Here is a 27,902-nt window from a genome sequence, read left to right on the forward strand (position 1 = left end):
TAACGTGACCAGATTCGTCCTGCGACCTTTTCATTGAATTTTTTCCCCCATGGCATATTTCTCCAAGGAAAGATCCTCCCACATAGCCCCCTCCCTCAACCCTACCCCCAAAACCAAAAAAATCCTGCTGAAAACGTCTGTACACTTCCCAATAACCATTATTATATGTAAACACTGGTTGAAGTTTGTAACTTGCAACCCCTGCCCCAGGGACTGTGGGGGAGTAAGTCATCCCCAAAAACATAGTTATTATGATTTTCGACTATGCTAAACAAAATGGCTATCTCAAAATTTTGATCCGTTGACTTTGGGAAAAAAATGAGCGTGGGAGGGGGCCTAGATGCCCTCCAATTTTTTTGGTCACTTAAAAAGGGCACTAGAACTTTTCATTTCCGTTAGAATGCGCCCTCTTGCAACATTCTAGGACCACTTGGTCGATGCGATGACCCCTGGGAAAAAAAAAACAAAAAAAAAACAAACAAATAAACACGCACCCGTGATTTGTCTTCTGGCAAAAAATACAAAATTCCACATTTTTGTAGATAGGAGCTTGAAACTTCTACAGTAGGGTTCTCTGATGCGCTGAATCTGATGGTGTCATTTTCGTTAAGATCCTACGACTTTTAGGGGGTGTTTCCCCCTATTTTCCTAAATAATGCAAATTTTCTCAGGCTCGTAACTTTTGATGGCTAAGACTAAACTTGATGAAACTTATATATTTAAAATCAGCATTAAAATGCGATTCTTTTGATGTAGCTATTGATATCAAAATTCAATTTTTTAGAGTTCTGGTTACTATTGAGCCGGATCGCTCCTTACTACAGTTCGTTACCACGAACTGTTTGATATAGAAATTGTTTATGAGAAACTTGTGGCAACTGAAAGTGAGGGAAACAGAAGAATTAGCTGGAAAAAAATGGTGATTAGCGTGTTATTGAAAATAAAAAATAACGAAATCAGTTTGCAAGGATTGTTTACGGGCAAAATGTAACTACAGAAGAAGATGTAATCGGCTCCGTATTTGTAAATGTTTTCTGACGGGTTCTTGCAATAAGAGTTCATGTTCGTTTGGCCATGTTTCAATTTGTTCTGTTTTTATGTCGGGTCGGTGTTTCGGTTGTGACAAGTATCATATTTTTATTCCAAAATCTTTCAGTAGATTATTTTCTAAGCCACAAGCTAAACATTCGCGCGGATACGATGCTAAGAATTTTAGAACGGGCCCTGGGGCTCAGATAACGTAGGAAGGGTATTTGGATGCCCTTTGATAAATTCTAGTCATTGGAGAAGAAGCTAGAACTTTTCATTTGTGGCCAAATAAATCTTCTCCTTGTTTTCTACCATCTGTTATGTATACTATATCAGAAATAAATTTCGGGGAAACAAATCGGTCTAGTGGAAGCTGTAATATTCTGCAGCTCTTAACGACCTAACTGTCTCTTTATTTAATTTGTGACCAAATAATCATCTGTTATGTATACTATATCAGAAATAAATATTGGGGAAACAAATCGGTCTAGTGGAAGCTGTAATATTCTGCAGCTCTTAACGACCAAACTGTTTCTTTATTTTATTTTTGACCAAATAATCATCTGTTAAGTCTACTCATCAGAAATAAATATTGGGGAAACAAATCGGTCTAGTGGAAGGTGTAATGTTCTGCAGCTCTTAACGACCAAACTGTTTCTTTATTTAATTTGTGACCAAATAATCATCTGTTAAGTCTACTCATCAGAAATAAATATTGGGGAAACAAATCGGTCTAGTGGAAGCTGTAATATTCTGCAGCTCTTAACGACCAAACTGTTTCTTTATTTTATTTATGACCAAATAATCATCTGTTAAGTCTACTCATCAGAAATAAATATTGGGGAAACAAATCGGTCTAGTGGAAGGTGTAATGTTCTGCAGCTCTTAACGACCAAACTGTTTCTTTATTTAATTTGTGATCAAATAATCAGCTGTTGTGTAAACTATATCAAAAATAAATATTGGGGAAACAAATCGGTATAGTGGAAGCTGTAATATTCTACAGCTCTTAACGACCAAACTGTTTCTTTATTTAATTTGTGACCAAATAATCATCTGTTGTGTATACTATATCAGGAATAAAGATTGGGGAAACAAATCGGTCTAATGGAAGCTGTAATTTTCAGCAGCTCTTAACGACCAAAATGTTTCTTTATTTAATTTGTGATCAAATAATCATCTGTTGTGTAAACTATATAAAAAATAAATATTGGGGAAACAAATCGGTATAGTGGAAGCTGTAATATTCTACAGCTCTTAACGACCAAACTGTTTCTTTATTTAATTTGTGACCAAATAATCATCTGTTGTGTATACTATATCAGGAATAAAGATTGGGGAAACAAATCGGTCTAGTGGAAGCTGTAATTTTCAGCAGCTCTTAACGACCAAACTGTTTGTTTATTTAATTTATGACCAAATAATCAGCTGTTGTGTAAACTATATCAAAAATAAATATTGGGGAAACAAATCGGTCTAGTGGAAGCTGTAATTTTCAGCAGCTCTTAACGACCAAACTGTTTGTTTATTTAATTTATGACCAAATAATCAGCTGTTGTGTAAACTATATCAAAAATAAATATTGGGGAAACAAATCGGTCTAGTGGAAGCTGTAATTTTCAGCAGCTCTTAACGACCAAACTGTTTGTTTATTTAATTTATGACTGAATAATCAGCTGTTGTGTAAACTATATCAAAAATAAATATTGGGGAAACAAATCGGTCTAGTGGAAGCTGTAATTTTCAGCAGCTCTTAACGACCAAACTGTTTGTTTATTTAATTTATGACCAAATAATCAGCTGTTGTGTAAACTATATCAAAAATAAATATTGGGGAAACAAATCGGTCTAGTGGAAGCTGTAATTTTCAGCAGCTCTTAACGACCAAACTGTTTGTTTATTTAATTTATGACCAAATAATCAGCTGTTGTGTAAACTATATCAAAAATAAATATTGGGGAAACAAATCGGTCTAGTGGAAGCTGTAATTTTCAGCAGCTCTTAACGACCAAACTGTTTGTTTATTTAATTTATGACCAAATAATCAGCTGTTGTGTAAACTATATCAAAAATAAATATTGGGGAAACAAATCGGTATAGTGGAAGCTGTAATATTCTACAGCTCTTAACGACCAAACTGTTTCTTTATTTAATTTTTGACCAAATAATCATCTGTTGTGTATACTATATCAGAAATAAATATTTGGGGAAACAAATTGGTTTAATGGAAGCTGTAATATTCTGCTGTTTTGCATCCTATATGAGAAATAAATATTGGGGTAACAAATCGGTCTAGTGGAAGCTGTAATATTCTGCAGCTCTTAACGACCAAACTGTTTCTTTATTTAATTTTTGACCAAATAATCATCTGTTACGTATACTTTATCAGAAATAAATATTGGGGAAACAAATCGGTATAGTGGAAGCTGTAATATTCTGCAGCTCTTAAAGACCAAACTGTCTATATTTAATTTGTGACCAAATAATCATCTGTTGTGTATACTATATCAGAAATAAACATTGGGGAAACAAATCGGTCTAATGGAAGCTGTAATATTCTGCAGCTTTTAACGACCAAACTGTTTCTTTATTGAATTTGTGACCAAATTTAGTCACATCTTTTGTGACCGAATACTATATCAGAAATATATATTGGAGAAACAAATCGGTCTCATGGAAGCTGTAATATTCTGCAGCTCTTAATTACCGAGCTGTTTCCTTATTTATTTATAAACTTCGGTACTATGTTCATAATTTGCAAAGCTATCCTGGAAACAAGATTTGAGTTTGCGACCTAAGAGAAGTAAATGAAGTACTAAACTTGTTCGTAGAAATAAGTTTTTTATAAGGCCTAAGGAACAAAAATAGAAAAGAAGAAACAAGAAAAAATAAAAATTTCTATATTTTTAAAAATTACTAGCTACGCAGCACCAAGCCAAATGAGGCCAACACAGCTACGCTCACTCCTCCATCTTAATCTACTCAAAGCATCCCTCTTCACACCCTCCCATAAAGTTTCTATTAGGATTAAATTTTTTTACGACATCCTCCCACCCCAAGCACGAATGACCTATTTTTTTGGAGGGGAGGGGGGCTTCTTGAATAATTGACCTTATTTATTTCATACTTCATTTTTTTTAATTCTGGGAAACGTTTTACCTACACCGTCCTTATCAATATGACCTTATCTGTGGTGCATTAAAATATTGGATTAAACCAAAGGATGTTTTACTTAAGAAAAACCCTTATGTGGTCTGTAGTAAATATAATTTTTAAAGCTCATGGAACGGTCACGAAATCTGTAACTTATACGACACGATTTTAGCTGCGTAATAACCTCAAAAGGTTAATTTTAACCCTAAAACCCCCAAGAAAATGAACATTCGATAAAGCGCTTACTACTCAGAATTCTACAAATATAAGAAAATGTTACGAGACAGTTTTTAAAAATATATCCAATAAGCCGCGAAGCAGTAATTTTGTTGACTTTCAGCTTCAAATTAGCTCTTTATTTTTATCAAATAAAAAAGAAAACAAGTGCTTAAACTATCAGTAAGCAGCAACATTAAATTGAAAAGAGCACTAATTAGTATGTATATGAAGGGAGCTACCCCTTCTCCAGCCATCGCTCTTTACGCTAAAGTCTTAAAAGCTCTTTTAAAATATATATCATTCAATATGAACGCCCCTTGTGTTTGAGCAGTCTTTCCTAAACAGTAAGGACGAAAAGTCAACCTTTACCGTAAAGAGTTGAAAAAGGGGCATCCCCCCTCAAATTCAGAGTAATTTTTGTTTGTTTCAAGTTTAAATGTTGATCCTTACTTTCAGTTTTAAAAAAAATCGTTTTCAATTCATACCGAGAAATTCTTTTCTCTCCTTTCCAACAATACGAGGGGGAATCGCTAAAAAACGAAGCTATTATAATTTGTAAGCTTTTAAGACATTTGTTCAGTAAAAAAGAGACTCCTGTGTTTGCTTATGACTGCATGTCTAAAGTTATTGTTAATAACTGCATGTTTACGTTTAAAGCATGTTTAAAAAAACACAATGTTTGCTATAGTGTACTACACCTATTCACTTTTACCTACATTGACTTGAAGAAAAAATATCCAAGAGACTCCTGTGATTGCTTATGACTGCATATTTAAAATTATTGCATATAAAAAAGTAAATAAATAAATAAAAAAAAACACACCGTGTACTACAATCATCCTAACCAATATGACCTTATCTGTGATACAGTAAAATGTTGTATAAAACCAAAAGATGTTTCATTTGAAGGAAACTCGTCGTAAAACTTAAAAAGTATAATTTTTATATATTTCTACTGGCTTTTTTTCCAAGTTCTTCTAGTTCCTTTTCATTGTCAACCTCATCTCGACTGTCAAGAACTGTGGCAGTTACAGGTCTGGAAGGCTGAGGCTCAGATAAAGGATGTAGTTGTTTTGCATGTGGAGAGCCTTCTTCGTTGTCCAGCATAGGGTCTGAATAAACTGCACTAAGATTCACGAGTCTTGCCCTTTTATAGTAAATGAAAAGATTCTCCAAGTCAAAGTATTACGCTGAGACGTTCAGTTCAGTTCCGCTGAATTACTCTTTGTCTTTCTGTCAAAAGGGTAAAGCTCAACATGTACCTGGTGAGCTGATTAATAGACTCGTTGAGACTTATGTTTTGACGGTCTACAATATGTATACCATAGCTTTCAGGGTCTGCAATATGATCGGCCATGAAACATCCAAAGCCAGAGAGATTTTTCGTAATCGACGGAATTCCCATGACTTTGCACTCGGCAGGAGTGTATCCCTATGGTTCATAATAGCTGGGGAAAACGCCAAGATTACATCCATGAATAAATTCTCCGTAGTCGAGATTAAAGAGAGGATTAGTTGACGAAAGAAACTCAGGCTGAAAGACAACCTTTACCTGGTCCCAGGAACTATTCAGAAGCTGACATCGTCTGAGTGTATTAAGTACTTGATCTGGTATCATCCTGAGCAATATTGTGCTTAGTGATTGGTGGTGGGAGGGACCGATGGCTGGCAAACAAGCATCGCTTAAGACGGACAACGTCATCTTTAGACAGGAGGTTGTCAGACAGAAAAATAAGGCATTTTGGCATAATTCAAATAATTTCTTGCCAATATTCTGTTGAACATTTTCTATAGTATCCTTTAAGATTTTTGCGACTGCCTTTCCTTTTAAACTTTCAACATTGAAGTTGTTGATCTTGGCAGGAAGAATAATAAACGCTAGCATTGTCACATCAGTACCGGATTCTTTCCTCAAGTGGTTAAGTCTCGCCAGACTTTCAATAAAAATATCAACTCCTTTGTTGCCAAATTCCTATCTTCCTGTCCTTCCTGTCCTGCGACTGCCTGTCCTTTTAAACTTTCAACATTGAAGTTGTTGATCTTGGCAGGAAGAATAATAAACGCTAGCATTGTCACATCAGTACCGGATTCTTTCCTCAAGTGGTTAAGTCTCGCCAGACTTTCAATAAAAATATCAACTCCTTTGTTGCCAAATTCCTATCTTCCTGTCCTTCCTGTCCTGCGACTGCCTGTCCTTTTAAACTTTCAACATTGAAGTTGTTGATCTTGGCAGGAAGAATAATAAACGCAAGCATTGTCACATCAGTACCGGATTCTTTCCTCAAGTGGTTAAGTCTCGCCAGACTTTCAATAAAAATATCAACTCCTTTGTTGCCAAATTCCTATCTTCCGGCAATAAAAAAATAGAGGGTCTTAGTTAGACCAAAATCAAGAGACCATAAAAATGGCCTCGGACGAATCATGAATCTTTTCCTTGTTAATTACACGAAGGTTTTGAAATCCGTGCATTGCACTGAATCTCTTGATATTTAGACCATTTGGTGTTATAACATCAGGCTTTAGCTTTAACAAACATTCAGCTTCCATTGCTGTTATATTTGACACAGTTGTAAAAACATGTGCCATGTGTTCAGCAGCTCTTTCCAAACAGTATCTGTGATATATCTGCCGATTTCCAGCTTCGATATCAATGTTAAACTTGTTCAGGTTGTTATAAAAATCAGTGCTGCCAGCGCACAAGTAACGCCTAGGGAGTGTTGCGTGGGTAGTGAATACTGTTGCTACTTTTATTTTCCATAGCCGCAGCATAATAAGACCTATTCCAGACAACCACTCATGAAAGTGGCACACTATTTTTGAAGAGTCAGCTTCACATATACTTAGGATTTTACTAGATTCAGCCATAAACTGTGCTACCATAAAGCCAAATAAAACTGAATCATTTGATTCCACATCAGAGTCGAGAATACCAATATTTTATATCAAACAATATTACTACAGGATTTCCATCTACAAGCCAACTTCCAGTGTGAACTTGCAGCCCTGCATCACGAATCTTGCGAACAGCATCGTGAAGAGGACATATTTCTTCTCTAGAAGACTTCCCTTTATAAGGGCCAAGAAGGACATATTGGTTTTTCATCATTTCAACAGAAAGACCGGTCTTGGAACGGATGACTGTGTATATTCCTTCGACTTTTTTAGCCACCTCCTATGCACATTCAAAGGTCCAAACATGAGATTCTATATTTTAAGGATGTTGGCAGTTCTCTTGACATTTGATGTGCTCTGCTATGGCTTGATTTTGAGTTAAGCTTGCTGGATTCATATTGCAGTGAATCGTGGCACCTGCAAAATGAAAAAGATATAAAAATAATACAAAGATGATTCATAATGTCGATAAGAAATTACTGAGATTCAGAAAAGAAGCAGGATATGTGAAGATTTTGTTTAATTAACGAAGAATTTTAGACTATCATTGAAAAATATACTACTTTCATTTTTGCTTGTGCTTTTAAAATTTATCATGAAAATATTACAACAGTTTTTTTCACTGATCTTCGATAAGTAATACATTTTTTATATTGTGAAGATATTAAAAATAATATAAAAATGATTGATAATGTCAAACAGAAATTACTAAAAGTTAATAAAGTTAATTAATGAAAAAAACTTACACTGACACTAAAAGATTTACTACTTTTATTTAGTATATTTTACTTGTGCTTTTAAAGTTTATCATGAAAACATTACAACAATTTTTTACTGATCTTCATGTCAATCAGCAATAACTGAAATTAAAATAGAAGCGGAATATCTGAAGATATTGTTTAGTTAACAAAACTAACACTAAAGAATATACTACTTTCAGTTAGCATATTTTGCTCATGTTTTCAAAATTTACCATGAAAATCTTACAACAATTTCTTACTGATCTTCAAATAAGTACTACATTTTTGATATTGTGAAGATATTAAAAATAATACAAATGATTGATAATGTCAAACACAAATTACTAAAATTAATAAAAAAGTGGAATATATGAAGATAATAGTTAATTAATGAAAAAATCTTACACCGACACTAAAAGATTTACTACTTTCATTTAGTATATTCTACTTGTGCTTTTAAAGTTTATCATCAAAACCTCACAACAATTTTTACTGATCTTCATGTCAATCAGAAATTACTGAAATTGAAAAGAAAAAGCGGAATATGTGAAGATATTATGGATATTATATAGAAAAGCGGAATATATGAAGATAATTGTTAATTAACGAAAAAATCTTGCACTGACACTAAAAAATAGGCTCCTTTAAAAAATTTTCGAGAAGTTCTTTTAAAATTTATCATGAAAACATTACAACAATTTCTTACTGATCTTCATGTCAATCAGAAATTGAAAAAAAAGTGGAATATGTCAAAATATTATTTAATTAACGAAAAAATCTTACACTGACACTAAAAATAGGCTACTTTTAAAAATTTTCGAGAAGTTCAAAATTTTTAAAAGCGCAAGTATTCTACTTTTGCTTCTAAAATTTATCATGAAAATATTACAACAATTTTTTATTGGTCTTCGAATAAGTACTATATTTTTTTTATCTTGGGACTCTTCTCTGAGGGTTTACTGCTATTTTCTACCAGTAACCTTGCAAAAATCCTTACACCAGGAGTGGGAAAGGAGAACTAAATCTAGCGCCTCTTGTATACTGAGGACTTATAATTTTAACCATCTTCAAATCCAATTGGAACTTTTCCAATCCGGCTTTACTAACTGTTACTTACAGAAAATAAAATAAATTAACAAATAAATAAGATAAATAATGAAAAATATTAAACTTCAATTTATAAAGGGGGATTAGATTTTACAAGATTCACAGGTTTGTTGACACTGGTTAGCAAAGAGAAAGTGTAAGCCTTTGAATTTTACTATTTAGGCGAAGTTTTAAATCAATGTATTTTCGAAGATTTTTTGTGGAAAAATTCAAAGGAGAGCCATTGAAATGCCGAAATACGAGCCTTTAAATTTCATTATTTACAGTAATTTTTAAATCAACATAGCAAAATGACCAGTGTAAAAACAGATTTTTCAATTGAATCATGCTATTAAACAGTTTTCGTATTATCAGCCTTTAATATATTACTGATTTTTTAAAATTTCAGATTTCAAACTATTTCAATTTAATGGTGTTGGTGAATAAATGGAAATCAATTAAAAGCTTATATTAAAAAAATCAAAACCAACAGTAATTGAGTTCAAAATACAGTAAAAACAACCTCATGCAACATATAACAACATTTTATGCATTTTCCACCTTCCCTATCCCTAAGAAAACGTACCTGTATTGGATTCCCAATTTAATGTGATTGCATTGTTTTTAACAGGACTGACATAATTCAATGAGAATGTAATGTCGATGAGCATGTAAATTTCCACGAGCTTCTCATGCAAGTCTGGGCTTTGGTAATATAATTTTAAATAAAATATATTAAGAGGATTGTGGTAAAACGTATATACAATTCTAGGGGGGGGGGCAATTTTTGAAAAGAAAGTTTAGCTAAACGAAAATACGAAGTTTCCTTGTAGGTTGTCAAAAAGGTGTATCAGCAATATCTCTTGAACGGTTTAGAGCATATAGTTGAAACCTAAAGGGATATTTAATTAATCAAAAGGCACTACTGATATTACTGTGGCAGCTAATATTAGTACTACTGTATATATATGACTGTAACTATGACAATTTAAGACTCTTTGCGACTTCAACTACTTGTTACTGTTTGAGCCACAGGGCCTGGGCAAAACAGACAAATTGTTCAAAACAGTAATTCAACAGTGAGTAGAAAATACAGTAAAAAAAAAAACCTTGTGCGTACATATAACAATATTTTATACATTTGCCTCTATCCCTACCCCCATGAAAATTTCTCTGAATTTGATTCCCAATTTAATCTCTTTCTCACAAGTCTACTTTTTAAAACAATAAAAACTTCAGCGTAAAGAGCGAGGCGTTGAGGAGGGGACAAACCCTTTAAGATTCGGGATAATTTCAGTTCGTTTTAAGCTTTAATGTCACTCCTTATTTGCAGTTAAAAAAACTTGTTTCTTTAATTAAAATTCTGAATGTTTTTGAATTAATATATGTTTTTATTTTGGCTCACAGCACTTGAATAATCAAAACTAAATTTGTATATTATTTTTTTTTTGCTAGACGGCTTTCTCATAATTTTGATTCGACGATTTTGATAAGAAAAAGGGAGGGGAGAGGAGACCTAGTTGCCTTCCAATTTTGATTACTTAAAAAGGCAACTTGAACTTTTCATCTTTTTTACGAACGTTTTTATTTGTAATAAATATACGTAAATTACGAATTAACTTACGTAACGAACTTCTAAATTCGTAAGAGGGGTGCTCCCCCTCTTCCATGCCTGGGTCTTTACGCTAAAGTTTGTCTCTTTCTCACAACTTTACTTTTGAAAACAATAGAAACTTCAGCGTAAAGAGCGAGGCGTTGAGAAGGGGACAAACCCTTTCACATTCGAAATAATTAATGTTCGTTTTAAGTTTTAATGTCCGTCTTTATTTGCAGTTAAAAAAAATTGTTTTTTTTATAATTTTATTTCTGAACGTTTTTGAATTAATGCATGTTTTGATTTTGGCTCACCGCACATGAATAATCAAAACTAAATTTGCCTAATATTTTTTTTTCGGCTAGACGGCTTTCTCATAATTTTGATTCGACGATTTTGATAAGAGAAAGGGATGGGAGAGGAGGCCTCGTTGCCTTCCAATTTTTGGTTACTTTAAAAGGCAACTAGAACTGTTCATTTTTTTTACGAACGTTTTTATTAGTAATAAATATACGAACTTCTATATTTGTATATTTTTATTACGTATATGAGGGTGTTCGCCCCCTCTTCAATACCTCGTTCTTTAAACGAAGGTTTGAATTGTGTCCCAATTCTTTAAGAATGACCCCCAAATCATAAAAAAGCCGTAGAATAAATAATTGAAATTACTGAAATAACTTTAGCGAAAAGAGCAAGGTATTCTGGAGGAGATGAACCCCCTCAGTTACGTTATAAGTTTTGTTCTTATTAGGTTTTAATGCTGCTCCTTAATTCCAGCTGAAATTTTTCTATTATTTACTTTCTCATTGTTTTTTTTATAATGGTAGAAAATCCTGCAGTCCCTTCATGGGAATTCTCTTCTCTCATGATAAATTCCTCCATGGAAATTTCCTACCACATAACCCCCTCACACAAATCCCCCCCTCAACACGAAAAAGTCTCAATGAAAATGTCTGTACACTTCCCAATAACCCTTACTATATGTAAACAATGGTCAAAGTTCGTAACTTGCAGCCCCTCCCCCAGGGCTGTGGGAGATTAAGTCGTCCAGAAAGACATAATTATTAGGTTTATCGACTATGCTGAACAAAATAGCTATCTCAAAATTTTGATTTAGTGACTGAGAAAAAAAGTGTAGGAGGGGACCTAGACACCCTCCAATTTTTTAGTCGCTTAAAAAGGCCCTATAACTTTTAATTTCTGCTAGAATGAGCCCTCTTGCGATATTTTAGGACCACTGGGTCAATATGATCGCCCATGGGGGAAAAAAATAAACACACATCCGCAATCTGTCTTCTGGCAAAAACTACAAAATTCCACATTTTTAGAGATAGGAGCTTTAAACTTCTACAGTAGGGTTCTCTGATACGCTAAATTTGATGGTGTGAGTTTCATTATGATTCAGTGACTTTTAAGGGGTGTTTCCTCCTATTTTCTAAAATAAGACAAATTTTCTCAGGCTCGTAACTTTTAATGGGTAAAAATAAACTTAATGAAACTTATATATTTAAAATCAGCATAAAAATACGATTCTTTTGATGTAACAATTGGTATTCAAATTCCGTTGTTTTAAAGTTTCGATTACTATTGAGCCGGGTCGCACCTTACTACTGTTCGTTACCACTAACTGTCAGGGTTGCCAAAGGGACACTTTTAGTGCTTTTTTGACCCTTTTTCACTCTGGGTGACACCGTGCCACTATTGGGTGAAAAAAGGCAACTTATTGAAAAAAAGGACACTTTTTGCCATTTTTTTCAAAATCAATACCATATGTATTTATTTTCAGTTTTTTCTTAACTAGAACTGCTTTTATTTCTTGGTTTGTGCTTTTCAGGTTCGTTTTTGTCTTCGGGATTTTTTTTTCGCATCCGCACTACTTTCCTTTTCAAAGGCGCGAAAATTCAAACGTGGTGAAACATGTGACTTGCTCAAGAGAGTTTAAAAAACTTTTTTGATAAAAAACTGAAGCAAGCATATATCTGCTGTTAAGTAAAAGCTTAAGGTGTTTTATGACTTGTAGTCTACAGGAGCATGCAAAGGTGTGGCCCACATAGTAGGTAGTAGCAAACTATCTGATCCTGATCTGATTTGCTGCTGCTTAATCATTTTTGGGAAGAGGGTGAACCTCAGTTGATTTCCTGAACAAGCTCTTTTCTTTAAAGAGCTTGTTCCGTTTGGTTTCCAATAACAAATACTATCTGTAAGTAATTTCAACTGAAAGTAAGGAGCAACATTAAACCTCAAAATGGACAGAAATTGTTAAGCATAAGAAAGGGGTTGCCTTCTCCTCAAGACTTCAGTTCTTATGCTAACGTTTTTTTTACGTTTTTTTTATAGAATTTTAAAATAAAGCTTATTGTTTGAACTAAACGGCCATTGTATGTCATGAATCGTTCTTACAAAATTAGGACAAAAAGTCAAAACTTTAGCGTAAAGAGCAAGTGCGTAATAATTTCTGCTTGTTTTAAGTTTTGATGTTACTCCTTACTTTCAGTTGAGAAAATTTGTTTCTTTTATTTAATTTCTGATCGTTTTTAAATAACACCGGAAAATCTGGCCCTCTGTCAATGAAACATTTCGGTACTTGAGTATTATATGGCACTCAGTACGATGTGTAAAGCTTGAGAACAAAAGGGGTTCTTCGTCACTTTAAAAAAATTTAGGCTTTATATTCGTACATTAGGGGGGGGGATAAAGTACATCGGGTATGCATGCATAATATGTTAAGTACGTTGATTCTACATATTATGAAGTAAGAATGGTTTTCTGAGTTCAAACTGTCCAAATACTTTACCCCGTTTTATGTTAAAATATATAGCCCAAATTACATATTTCACATCTATTTTATCACTTTTATTTGTCTTGTCTCGTACTGATCTGAAAAAAAATAGCAAGGAAACCTTTTTGTTCTCAAGTTTTACACAGTGTAAATTTGAGTGAGCGGCGTAAAATATATAACTACCAAAATTCCGCCCCCCTATATAAAAAAACAAACTCAAATGAAATTATCAAATTTGAGAATCCCTATTTTCCAGGGGGGGGGGGTAGTTTCTGGAAGGGGCGAGAGTTTCCAGGGGTATTTTCCACGGGGGTGGGGTATTTTCTATGGGGGCATTTTCCAAGGAGGTGTATTTTCCGGGGGGTGTTTTCCACAGAAGTGGGTACTCTGCGTTGGGGGGGGGGGGAGATATTTTCCAGGGGATTACATACCAAGAACCGTGGATGAGGAAGGGACATTCCCCCTGTACGGAATAAATTCTGTTCACTTTGGGGTTCAGTGTTCTTTTTACTTTCCTAATAATAGTGTAGACCAGAAATATTCCCAGAAATCGTAAGAGAGTAGAAATCAAATTCAAATTTTTGCTGTGTTTCTAAGGTTTCTTTTGTACCCCTCCCCTCCCCACAGAAAAAACCTTTTCTGGGAAATACCCTTTTGCTGCCTCATTCCTGGAAATGTTTCTTCTGAGGGGGGGGGGGAGATTACTGACATGATTAAAAAAACAGAAATTAAACTATTTTTCAAATGAAAGTGTGTTTAGAAAAATTTTTCACCCGAGATGAACCACAAAAATTTTCTGGGTGGAATTTTCAGCTAGAATGGAATTGTCTTAGAAGAATTTCCCTGGAAGGGGGGAGGGTTACGGGAAAACAGCTTTTTATACTGGAACTTTTCCGTGGGTAAAGAAAATTTTTAAGGATTTTTTCATGGAGAGGGGAGCTGGATTTCCCCGTTTTATTTAAAAGTGATCGGAAACTAAATTTAAAAAAAGTTTCATCACCTGAAAGTAAAAAGCAGCATCAGAACTTAAACGGATTGAAATTATTACGTATATGAAAGGGCTCGACCCCTCCTCAAGACCTAGCTCTTTACGCTAATGTTTTGACTTTTGTCCTATACTTATGAACAACTCCTGAAACACAATGGCCTTTTAATAAGAATATTAACATTTTTTTTTTCAATCACCTGTTATGAAAGAGTTTCGGTTGTAGGTTCTGGTGTAGAGTGGGGAGAGGGGATGGTGCCTGAAACCAGTTGAGGGAACGGAATTTTCCAGCGTAATCTGATTAACAATCAGAAATCAAAATTAAAAAAAAAAAAAAATTTGAACTTAAAGAACAAAACAACATTGAAAAAGACAAAAATTAGTCCGTATATTAGTTGGGCTACACCCTCCTAAATCCCTTGCTCATTAAACTAACGTCTCTATTGGTTTGACAAATTTTTTTTTATTCTAATTAAAGGGCCCTAATGCTTATTAAGTCCTCCTTAAAGAACCTGGAAAAAAAAGTCAAATTTTAGAGTGAAGAGAGGGGGACTTAAAAGGGCGAAGCCCAATCATGTATTGAAAAATTCTGTTTATTTAAAGTTTTAATGTAGGTCCTTACTTTTAGTATAAACACTTGCTTATCTATTTAATTTCATAAAAGGGTTACTGTATTGAGATAAACGACACATCATCAACACAGGATTCTGATTAATGTATAATTCCTCTGGGCTTGGTTGGTTTTGGTGGACGTTTTCAGGCTGAAAAATCTTTTCCTAGCTAATTTATCTACTTTGGGTTGCCTCTCCTTAGTAGCATAATATATGTAGGCATGGATATATAATGAGTCTGAGGTAATGGGCTTGAGACTGTTTGTGCGGAATTTCAACTCCTGTTGATGGAAGAGTATCGCAAAGTGCTGAAAATCATGTTGTGATAAAGAATAGGCTCAGGAGTGCTTAAAGCCTCCCTTCCCAGGGACTGGAATGGAGGTCCCCAGGGACTGGAAGCTGGAGGTCCCAGGGACTTCTTGCTGTCCGGTTCTAAGTCCATTTAAGCGCTTCGGTGTAGACTTGAAAAAATGTGTAGGTACCCGTCCTGAATTGGTATCCTGGACCATTGCTTTTCCTGAGGCCAAAATAGGTAGGTAGGTAGGTAGGTAAGTTTTAAAACATAAATAAAAATGACAACACTAATAAACTATTGCAACAAAAAGAAAGTCCTAAGGAATGGTGCTGCAAATTTATATTATGATTTATATCTTATAAATAAATTTCTAAACATAACATCTCATGATTATCCACCTAGCCTGTCAAACAGTTCGTGGTAACGAACTGTAGTAATGAGCGACCCGGCTCAATAGTAAACGAAACTCTAAAAAACGGAATTTTGATGCTAAAAGATACAGCAAAAGAATCGAATTTTCACGTTGATTCTAAATATATAAGTTTCAATTAATTTAGTCTTTGTCATCAAAAGTTACAAGCCTGAGAAAATTTGACTTATTTTGGAAAATAGGGGAAAACATCCCCTAAAAGTCACAGAATTTTAACGAAAATCACACCATCCTTTTCGGCGTATCGGAAAACCCTATAGCGAAAATTTCAAGCTCCTATCTAAAAAAAATGTGGAATTTCGTATTTATTGCCAGAAGACAAATCACGGGTGCGTGTTTTTTTTTTTTTTTTTTTTTTTTTTTCCAGGGGTCTTGGTATCGACCAAGTGGTCCTAGAGTATCGCAAGAGGGCTCATTCTTATGGAAATGAAAATTTCTAGTGCCCTTTTTAAGTGATAAAAAAATTGGAGGGCACCTAGGCCCCCTCCCACGCTCATTTTTTTCCAGAAGTCAACGGATTACAATTTTGAGATAGCCATTTTGTTCCACATAGTCGAAAACCATAATAACTATGTCTTTGGGAATGACCTACTCCCCCACAGTCCCTGGAGGAGGGGCTGCAAGTTACAAACTTTGACCAGTGTTTACATATAGTAATGGTTATTGGGAAGTGTACAGACTTTTTCAGGGGGATTTTTTGGTTTGGGGGTGGGGTTGATGGGAGGGGGGTATGTGGGAGGATCTTTCCTTGGAAGAATATGTCATGGGGGAAGAAAAATTCAATGAAAAGGGCGCAGGACTTTCTAGTATTACTATATAAAAAAACAATGAAAAAATAAACATGAAAACATTTTTTCAATTGAGAGTAAGGAATAGCATTGAAATTTCAAACGAACAGAGATTATTAGGCATATACAGTAGGGTTCTCTGATACGCTAAATTCGATGGTCTGAGTTTAAGATTCAGTGACTTTTAAGGGGTGTTTCCTCCTATTTTCTAAAATAAAACAAATTTTCTCAGGTTTGTAACGTTTAATGGGCAAAATAAACTTAATGAAACTTATATGTTTAAAATCAGCATAAAAATACGATTCTTTTGATGTAACAATTGGTATTCAAATTCCGTTGTTTTAAAGTTTCGATTACTATTGAGCCGGGTCGCACCTTACTTCTGTTCGTTACCACTAACTGTCAGGGTTGCCAAAGGGACACTTTTAGTGCTTTCAATTTTTTTTGAAAAAGTGTCAAAAGGGACACTTTTTTGACCCTTTTTCACTCTGGGTGACACCGTGCCACTATTGGGTGAAAAAAGGCAACTTATTGAAAAAAAGGACACTTTTTGCCATTTTTTTCAAAATCAATACCATATGTATTTATTTTCAGTTTTTTCTTAACTAGAACTGCTTTTATTTCTTGGTTTGTGCTTTTCAGGTTCGTTTTTGTCTTCGGGATTTTTTTTTCGCATCCGCACTACTTTCCTTTTCAAAGGCGCGAAAATTCAAACGTGGTGAAACATGTGACTTGCTCAAGAGAGTTTAAAAAAGTTTTTTGATAAAAAACTGAAGCAAGCATATATCTGCTGTTAAGTAAAAGCTTAAGGTGTTTTATGACTTGTAGTCTACAGGAGTATGCAAAGGTGCGGCCCACATAGTAGTTAGTAGCAAACTATCTGATCCTGATCTGATTTGCTGCTGCTTAATCATTTTTGGGAAGAGGGTGAACCTCGAGTTGATTTCCTGAACAAGCTCTTTTCTTTAAAGAGCTTGTTCCGTTTGCTTTCCAATAACAAATACTATCTGTAAGTAATTTCAACTGAAAGTAAGGAGCAACATAAAACCTCAAAATGGACAGAAATTGTTAAGCATAAGAAAGGGGTTGCCTTCTCCTCAAGACTTCAGTTCTTACGCTAACGTTTTTTTTACGTTTTTTTTATAGAATTTTAAAATAAAGCTTATTGTTTGAACTAAACGGCCATTGTATGTCATGAATCGTTCTTACAAAATTAGGACAAAAAGTCAAAACTTTAGCGTAAAGAGCAAGTGCGTAATAATTTCTGCTTGTTTTAAGTTTTGATGTTACTCCTTACTTTCAGTTGAGAAAATTTGTTTCTTTTATTTAATTTCTGATCGTTTTTAAATAACACCGGAAAATCTGGCCCTCTGTCAATGAAACATTTCGGTACTTGAGTATTATATGGCACTCAGTACGATGTGTAAAGCTCGAGAACAAAAGGGGTTCTTCGTCACTTTAAAAAAAAATTAGACTTTATATTCGTACATTAGGGGGGGGGGATAAAGTACATCGGGTATGCATGCATAATATGTTAAGTACGTTGGTTCTACATATTATGAAGTAAGAATGGTTTTCTGAGTTCAAACTGTCCAAATACTTTACCCCGTTTTATGTTAAAATATATAGCCCAAATTACATATTTCACATCTATTTTATCACTTTTCTTTGTCTTGTCTCGTACTGATCTGAAAAAAAATAGCAAGGAAACCTTTTTGTTCTCAAGTTTTACACAGTGTAAATTTGAGTGAGCGGCGTAAAATATATAACTACCAAAATTCCGCCCCCCTATATAAAAAAACAAACTCAATTGAAATTATCAAATTTGAGAATCCCTATTTTCCAGGGGGGGGGGGTAGTTTCTGGAAGGGGCGAGAGTTTCCAGGGGTATTTTCCACGGGGGTGGGGTATTTTCTATGGGGGCATTTTCCAAGGAGGTGTATTTTCCGGGGGGTGTTTTCCACAGAAGTGGGTACTCTGCGTTGGGGGGGGGAGATATTTTCCAGGGGATTACATACCAAGAACCGTGGATGAGGAAGGGACATTCCCCCTGTACGGAATAAATTCTGCTCAGTTTGGGGTTCAGTGTTCTTTTTACTTTCCTAATAATAGTGTAGACCAGAAATATTCCCAGAAATCGTAAGAGAGTAGAAATCAAATTCAAATTTTTGCTGTGTTTCTAAGGTTTCTTTTGTACCCCTCCCCTCCCCACAGAAAAAACCTTTTCTGGGAAATACCCTTTTGCTGCCTCATTCCTGGAAATGTTTCTTCTGAGGGGGGGGGGGGGGAGATTACTGACATGATTAAAAAAACAGAAATTAAACTATTTTTCAAATGAAAGTGTGTTTAGAAAAATTTTTCACCCGAGATGAACCACAAAAATTTTCTGGGTGGAATTTTCAGCTAGAATGGAATTGTCTTAGAAGAATTTCCCTGGAAGGGGGGAGGGTTACGGGAAAACAGCTTTTTATACTGGAACTTTTCCGTGGGTAAAGAAAATTTTTAAGGATTTTTTCATGGAGAGGGGAGCTGGATTTCCCCGTTTTATTTAAAAGTGATCGGAAACTAAATTTAAAAAAAGTTTCATCACCTGAAAGTAAAAAGCAGCATCAGAACTTAAACGGATTGAAATTATTACGTATATGAAAGGGCTCGACCCCTCCTCAAGACCTAGCTCTTTACGCTAATGTTTTGACTTTTGTCCTATACTTATGAACAACTCCTGAAACACAATGGCCTTTTAATAAGAATATTAACATTTTTTTTTTTCAATCACCTGTTATGAAAGAGTTTCGGTTGTAGGTTCTGGTGTAGAGTGGGGAGAGGGGATGGTGCCTGAAACCAGTTGAGGGAACGGAATTTTCCAGCGTAATCTGATTAACAATCAGAAATCAAAATTAAAAAAAAAAAAAAAATTTGAACTTAAAGAACAAAACAACATTGAAAAAGACAAAAATTAGTCCGTATATTAGTTGGGCTACACCCTCCTAAATCCCTTGCTCATTAAACTAACGTCTCTATTGGTTTGACAAATTTTTTTTTATTCTAATTAAAGGGCCCTAATGCTTATTAAGTCCTCCTTAAAGAACCTGGAAAAAAAAGTCAAATTTTAGAGTGAAGAGAGGGGGACTTAAAAGGGCGAAGCCCAATCATGTATTGAAAAATTCTGTTTATTTAAAGTTTTAATGTAGGTCCTTACTTTTAGTATAAACACTTGCTTATCTATTTAATTTCATAAAAGGGTTACTGTATTGAGATAAACGACACATCATCAACACAGGATTCTGATTAATGTATAATTCCTCTGGGCTTGGTTGGTTTTGGTGGACGTTTTCAGGCTGAAAAATCTTTTCCTAGCTAATTTATCTACTTTGGGTTGCCTCTCCTTAGTAGCATAATATATGTAGGCATGGATATATAATGAGTCTGAGGTAATGGGCTTGAGACTGTTTGTGCGGAATTTCAACTCCTGTTGATGGAAGAGTATCGCAAAGTGCTGAAAATCATGTTGTGATAAAGAATAGGCTCAGGAGTGCTTAAAGCCTCCCTTCCCAGGGACTGGAAGGGAGGTCCCCAGGGACTGGAAGCTGGAGGTCCCAGGGACTTCTTGCTGTCCGGTTCTAAGTCCACTTAAGCGCTTCGGTGTAGACTTGAAAAAATGTGTAGGTACCCGTCCTGAATTGGTATCCTGGACCATTGCTTTTCCTGAGGCCAAAATAGGTAGGTAGGTAGGTAGGTAAGTTTTAAAACATAAATAAAAATGACAACACTAATAAACTATTGCAACAAAAAGAAAGTCCTAAGGAATGGTGCTGCAAATTTATATTATGATTTATATCTTATAAATAAATTTCTAAACATAACATCTCATGATTATCCACCTAGCCTGTCAAACAGTTCGTGGTAACGAACTGTAGTAATGAGCGACCCGGCTCAATAGTAAACGAAACTCTAAAAAACGGAATTTTGATGCTAAAAGATACAGCAAAAGAATCGAATTTTCACGTTGATTCTAAATATATAAGTTTCAATTAATTTAGTCTTTGTCATCAAAAGTTACAAGCCTGAGAAAATTTGACTTATTTTGGAAAATAGGGGAAAACATCCCCTAAAAGTCACAGAATTTTAACGAAAATCACACCATCCTTTTCGGCGTATCGGAAAACCCTATAGCGAAAATTTCAAGCTCCTATCTAAAAAAAATGTGGAATTTCGTATTTATTGCCAGAAGACAAATCACGGGTGCGTGTTTTTTTTTTTTTTTTTTTTTTTTCCAGGGGTCTTGGTATCGACCAAGTGGTCCTAGAGTATCGCAAGAGGGCTCATTCTTATGGAAATGAAAATTTCTAGTGCCCTTTTTAAGTGATAAAAAAATTGGAGGGCACCTAGGCCCCCTCCCACGCTCATTTTTTTCCAGAAGTCAACGGATTACAATTTTGAGATAGCCATTTTGTTCCACATAGTCGAAAACCATAATAACTATGTCTTTGGGAATGACCTACTCCCCCACAGTCCCTGGAGGAGGGGCTGCAAGTTACAAACTTTGACCAGTGTTTACATATAGTAATGGTTATTGGGAAGTGTACAGACTTTTTCAGGGGGATTTTTTGGTTTGGGGGTGGGGTTGATGGGAGGGGGCTATGTGGGAGGATCTTTCCTTGGAAGAATATGTCATGGGGGAAGAAAAATTCAATGAAAAGGGCGCAGGACTTTCTAGTATTACTATAAAAAAAAACAATGAAAAAATAAACATGAAAACATTTTTTCAATTGAGAGTAAGGAATAGCATTGAAATTTCAAACGAACAGAGATTATTAGGCATATACAGTAGGGTTCTCTGATACGCTAAATTCGATGGTCTGAGTTTAAGATTCAGTGACTTTTAAGGGGTGTTTCCTCCTATTTTCTAAAATAAAACAAATTTTCTCAGGTTTGTAACGTTTAATGGGCAAAATAAACTTAATGAAACTTATATGTTTAAAATCAGCATAAAAATACGATTCTTTTGATGTAACAATTGGTATTCAAATTCCGTTGTTTTAAAGTTTCGATTACTATTGAGCCGGGTCGCACCTTACTACTGTTCGTTACCACTAACTGTCAGGGTTGCCAAAGGGACACTTTTAGTGCTTTCAATTTTTTTTGAAAAAGTGTCAAAAGGGACACTTTTTTGACCCTTTTTCACTCTGGGTGACACCGTGCCACTATTGGGTGAAAAAAGGCAACTTATTGAAAAAAAGGACACTTTTTGCCATTTTTTTCAAAATCAATACCATATGTATTTATTTTCAGTTTTTTCTTAACTAGAACTGCTTTTATTTCTTGGTTTGTGCTTTTCAGGTTCGTTTTTGTCTTCGGGATTTTTTTTTCGCATCCGCACTACTTTCCTTTTCAAAGGCGCGAAAATTCAAACGTGGTGAAACATGTGACTTGCTCAAGAGAGTTTAAAAAAGTTTTTTGATAAAAAACTGAAGCAAGCATATATCTGCTGTTAAGTAAAAGCTTAAGGTGTTTTATGACTTGTAGTCTACAGGAGTATGCAAAGGTGCGGCCCACATAGTAGTTAGTAGCAAACTATCTGATCCTGATCTGATTTGCTGCTGCTTAATCATTTTTGGGAAGAGGGTGAACCTCGAGTTGATTTCCTGAACAAGCTCTTTTCTTTAAAGAGCTTGTTCCGTTTGCTTTCCAATAACAAATACTATCTGTAAGTAATTTCAACTGAAAGTAAGGAGCAACATAAAACCTCAAAATGGACAGAAATTGTTAAGCATAAGAAAGGGGTTGCCTTCTCCTCAAGACTTCAGTTCTTACGCTAACGTTTTTTTTACGTTTTTTTTTATAGAATTTTAAAATAAAGCTTATTGTTTGAACTAAACGGCCATTGTATGTCATGAATCGTTCTTACAAAATTAGGACAAAAAGTCAAAACTTTAGCGTAAAGAGCAAGTGCGTAATAATTTCTGCTTGTTTTAAGTTTTGATGTTACTCCTTACTTTCAGTTGAGAAAATTTGTTTCTTTTATTTAATTTCTGATCGTTTTTAAATAACACCGGAAATCTGGCCCTCTGTCAATGAAACATTTCGGTACTTGAGTATTATATGGCACTCAGTACGATGTGTAAAGCTCGAGAACAAAAGGGGTTCTTCGTCACTTTAAAAAAAAATTAGGCTTTATATTCGTACATTAGGGGGGGGGGATAAAGTACATCGGGTATGCATGCATAATATGTTAAGTACGTTGGTTCTACATATTATGAAGTAAGAATGGTTTTCTGAGTTCAAACTGTCCAAATACTTTACCCCGTTTTATGTTAAAATATATAGCCCAAATTACATATTTCACATCTATTTTATCACTTTTCTTTGTCTTGTCTCGTACTGATCTGAAAAAAAATAGCAAGGAAACCTTTTTGTTCTCAAGTTTTACACAGTGTAAATTTGAGTGAGCGGCGTAAAATATATAACTACCAAAATTCCGTCCCCCTATATAAAAAAACAAACTCAAATGAAATTATCAAATTTGAGAATCCCTATTTTCCGGGGGGGGGTAGTTTCTGGAAGGGGCGAGAGTTTCCAGGGGTATTTTCCACGGTGGTGGGGTATTTTCTATGGGGGCATTTTCCAAGGAGGTGTATTTTCCGGGGGGTGTTTTCCACAGAAGTGGGTACTCTGCGTTGGGGGGGGGGAGATATTTTCCAGGGGATTACATACCAAGAACCGTGGATGAGGAAGGGACATTCCCCCTGTACGGAATAAATTCTGTTCACTTTGGGGTTTAGTGTTATTCTTTACTTTCCTAATAATAGTGTAGACCAGAAATATTCCCAGAAATCGTAAGAGAGTAGAAATCAAATTCAAATTTTTGCTGCGTTTCTAAGGTTTCTTTTGTACCCCTCCCCTCCCCACAGAAAAAACCTTTTCTGGGAAATACCCTTTTGCTGCCTCATTCCTGGAAATGTTTCCTCTGAGGGGGGGGGAGATTACTGACATGATTAAAAAAACAGAAATTAAACTATTTTTCAAATGAAAGTGTGTTTAGAAAAATTTTTCACCCGAGATGAACCACAAAAATTTTCTGGGTGGAATTTTCAGCTAGAATGGAATTGTCTTAGAAGAATTTCCCTGGAAGGGGGGAGGGTTACGGGAAAACAGCTTTTCATACTGGAACTTTTCCGTGGGTAAAGAAAATTTTTAAGGATTTTTTCATGGAGAGGGGAGCTGGATTTCCCCGTTTTATTTAAAAGTGATCGGAAACTAAATTTAAAAAAAGTTTCATCACCTGAAAGTAAAAAGCAGCATCAAAACTTAAACGGATTGAAATTATTACGTATATGAAAGGGGTCGACCCCTCCTCAAGACCTAGCTCTTTACGCTAATGTTTTGACTTTTGTCCTATACTTATGAACAACTCCTGAAACACAATGGCCTTTTAATAAGAATATTAACATATTTTTTTTCAATCACCTGTTATGAAAGAGTTTCGGTTGTAGGTTCTGGTGTAGAGTGGGGAGAGGGGATAGTGCCTGAAACCAGTTGAGGGAACGGAATTTTCCAGCGTAATCTGATTAACAATCAGAAATCAAAATAAAAAAAAAAATAAGTTTTTGAACTTAAAGAACAAAACAACATTGAAAAAGACAAAAATTAGTCCGTATATTAGTTGGGCTACACCCTCCTAAATCCCTTGCTCATTAAACTAACGTCTCTATTGGTTTGACAAATTTTTTTTATTCTAATTAAAGGGCCCTAATGCTTATGAAGTCCTCCTTAAAGAACCTGAAAAAAAAAGTCAAATTTTAGAGTGAAGAGAGGGGGATTTAAAAGGGGCGAAGCCCAATCATGTATTGAAAAATTCTGTTTATTTAAAGTTTTAATGATAGGTCCTTACTTTTAGTATAAACACTTGCTTATCTATTTAATTTCATAAAAGGGTTACTGTATTGAGATAAACGACACATCATTAACACAGGATTCTGATTAATGCATAATTTCTCTGGGCTTGGTTGGTTTTGGTGGACATTTTCAGGCTGAAAAATCTTTTCCTAGCTAATTTATCTACTTTGGGTTGCCTCTCCTTAGTAGCATAATATATGTAGGCATGGATATATAATGAGTCTGAGGTAATGGGCTTGAGACTGTTTGTGCGGAATTTCAACTCCTGTTGATGGAAGAGTATCGCAAAGTGCTGAAAATCATGTTGTGATAAAGAATAGGCTCAGGAGTGCTTAAAGCCTCCCTTCCCAGGGACTGGAAGGGAGGTCCCCAGGGACTGGAAGCTGGAGGTCCCAGGGACTTCTTGCTGTCCGGTTCTAAGTCCACTTAAGCGCTTCGGTGTAGACTTGAAAAAATGTGTAGGTACCCGTCCTGAATTGGTATCCTGGACCATTGCTTTTCCTGAGGCCAAAATAGGTAGGTAGGTAGGTAGGTAAGTTTTAAAACAGAAATAAAAATGACAACACTAATAAACTATTGCAACAAAAAGAAAGTCCTAAGGAATGGTGCTGCAAATTTATATTATGATTTATATCTTATAAATAAATTTCTAAACAAAACATCTCATGATTATCCACCTAGCCTGTCAAACAGTTCGTGGTAACGAACTGTAGTAATGAGCGACCCGGCTCAATAGTAAACGAAACTCTAAAAAACGGAATTTTGATGCTAAAAGATACAGCAAAAGAATCGAATTTTCACGTTGATTCTAAATATATAAGTTTCAATTAATTTAGTCTTTGTCATCAAAAGTTACAAGCCTGAGAAAATTTGCCTTATTTTGGAAAATAGGGGGAAACATCCCCTAAAAGTCACAGAATTTTAACGAAAATCACACCATCGTTTTCGGCGTATCGGAAAACCCTATAGCGAAAATTTCAAGCTCCTATCTAAAAAAAATGTGGAATTTCGTATTTTTTGCCAGAAGACAAATCACGGGTGCGTGTTTTTTTTTTTTTTTTTTTTTTCCAGGGGTCTTGGTATCGACCAAGTGGTCCTAGAGTGTCGCAAGAGGGCTCATTCTTATGCAAATGAAAATTTCTAGTGCCCTTTTTAAGTGATAAAAAAATTGGAGGGCACCTAGGCCCCCTCCCACGCTCATTTTTTTCCAGAAGTCAACGGATTACAATTTTTGAGATAGCCGTTTTGTTCCACAAAGTCGAAAACCATAATAACTATGTCTTTGGGAATGACCTACTCCCCCACAGTCCCTGGAGGAGGGGCTGCAAGTTACAAACTTTGACCAGTGTTTACATATAGTAATGGTTATTGGGAAGTGTACAGACTTTTCAGGGGGATTTTTTGGTTTGGGGGTGGGGTTGATGGGAGGGGGCTATGTGGGAGGATCTTTCCTTGGAAGAATATGTCATGGGGGAAGAAAAATTCAATGAAAAGGGCGCAGGACTTTCTAGTATTACTATAAAAAAAACAATGAAAAAATAAACATGAAAACATTTTTTCAATTGAGAGTAAGGAATAGCATTGAAATTTAAAACGAACAGAGATTATTAGGCATATACAGTAGGGTTCTCTGATATGCTAAATTCGATGGTCTGAGTTTAAGATTCAGTGACTTTTAAGGGGTGTTTCCTCCTATTTTCTAAAATAAAACAAATTTTCTCAGGTTTGTAACGTTTAATGGGCAAAATAAACTTAATGAAACTTATATGTTTAAAATCAGCATAAAAATACGATTCTTTTGATGTAACAATTGGTATTCAAATTCCGTTGTTTTAAAGTTTCGATTACTATTGAGCCGGGTCGCACCTTACTACTGTTCGTTACCACTAACTGTCAGGGTTGCCAAAGGGACACTTTTAGTGCTTTTTTGACCCTTTTTCACTCTGGGTGACACCGTGCCACTATTGGGTGAAAAAAGGCAACTTATTGAAAAAAAGGACACTTTTTGCCATTTTTTTCAAAATCAATACCATATGTATTTATTTTCAGTTTTTTCTTAACTAGAACTGCTTTTATTTCTTGGTTTTTGCTTTTCAGGTTCGTTTTTGTCTTCGGGATTTTTTTTCGCATCCGCACTACTTTCCTTTTCAAAGGCGCGAAAATTCAAACGTGGTGAAACATGTGACTTGCTCAAGAGAGTTTAAAAAAGTTTTTTGATAAAAAACTGAAGCAAGCATATATCTGCTGTTAAGTAAAAGCTTAAGGTGTTTTATGACTTGTAGTCTACAGGAGTATGCAAAGGTGCGGCCCACATAGTAGTTAGTAGCAAACTATCTGATCCTCATCTGATTTGCTGCTGCTTAATCATTTTTGGGAAGAGGGTGAACCTCAGTTGATTTCCTGAATTAAGATATTAGGCTTTTGGTAAATATGCAGCTTAGGTTCACATGCATTTAAGAGGGTGGACCCTGTCCCATATGGGTACAGTCTAACCCACTAGAAAACTCTCTGGTAACTGTCAAGAACATGTATTACTGTTATAGACTGAACATCACATCCATTGTATCAAGCGCTAACTAACGAAATGTGCTTTTTGCCTAAAGTGATGAAAGGATGCAAGAACGGTAGTGAAAAATGTTTCGTTTTACATGCTGTAACCTGGTGGACTGTTTAAAGAAGAAACAGAAGACTATTATTGAAACCAACCAAGCTTTCGAAGATTATGCACACAAAACAAGTTATGAAGTGTCTAAAATCGGCCAAAGATATGTAAACAAGCAGGTTGGCCGAAGGCAATGCTAACTTAACCTACTTGGGTTTTTTCCTCATTTCACAGTTTTATGCATCTCTACATGGGGGTATAGGCTAGATGTTCATTCTATGAGTATTGTATATTATATACCTATCAACTTAGTAGTTAACCAAGATGTGGTCACCCTTCTTTTTTTTAGCATAATGTTTACACAGTTATGACAGCTTTCAGATTGAATTAGTTGTGCAACCACTCAGTGTCTCAGTTGTGATTCTCTGACACCCCTAAACATAAGAAGTTCAAATGTGAAAGGACTCTGTATTGACCTCTTTATACCATTGTCATGAAGATGTGAAAAAGTGAGGTTTCTATTTTGCTGAGAAATACCTGCTAGTTCGGCTGTAAAATCTAACATATCAAGAGTATTTTGTTTATTTTTTTCGTGGTTATTGCTGACCTAATGAAACATTGGTTGTTCTCGTTTTTCTGACAATGGTTATGACAAGTTCTGACTCTTGTGCCATTGTTTAAATCTACGCTCAAAGCACATAATTTCATATCTAACCTTAAGGACTATCTTAACAAATTTTTGTGAACTGGAAACATCCATATGCACTGTATAAACAGCCTTTGGGGATAAACTGAGTGTCATT

The 27,902-nt window shown here is 35.1% G+C and overlaps 1 protein-coding gene and 1 pseudogene across 2 annotated transcripts in view; one reads left to right on the top strand and one right to left on the bottom strand.

Annotated features, from left to right (window-relative positions):
• LOC136027597 (zinc finger protein 239-like) overlaps positions 1-27,902 on the top strand; it is a 132,306-nt gene that overhangs the window by 53,304 nt on the left and 51,100 nt on the right. The window lies entirely within an intron of this gene.
• LOC136026801 (glycogen [starch] synthase-like) lies at positions 5,344-27,773 on the bottom strand (annotated as a pseudogene).

The sequence above is a fragment of the Artemia franciscana genome, chromosome 5 (genome assembly GCF_032884065.1).
Source record: "Artemia franciscana chromosome 5, ASM3288406v1, whole genome shotgun sequence".
Lineage (NCBI taxonomy): Eukaryota > Metazoa > Arthropoda > Branchiopoda > Anostraca > Artemiidae > Artemia > Artemia franciscana.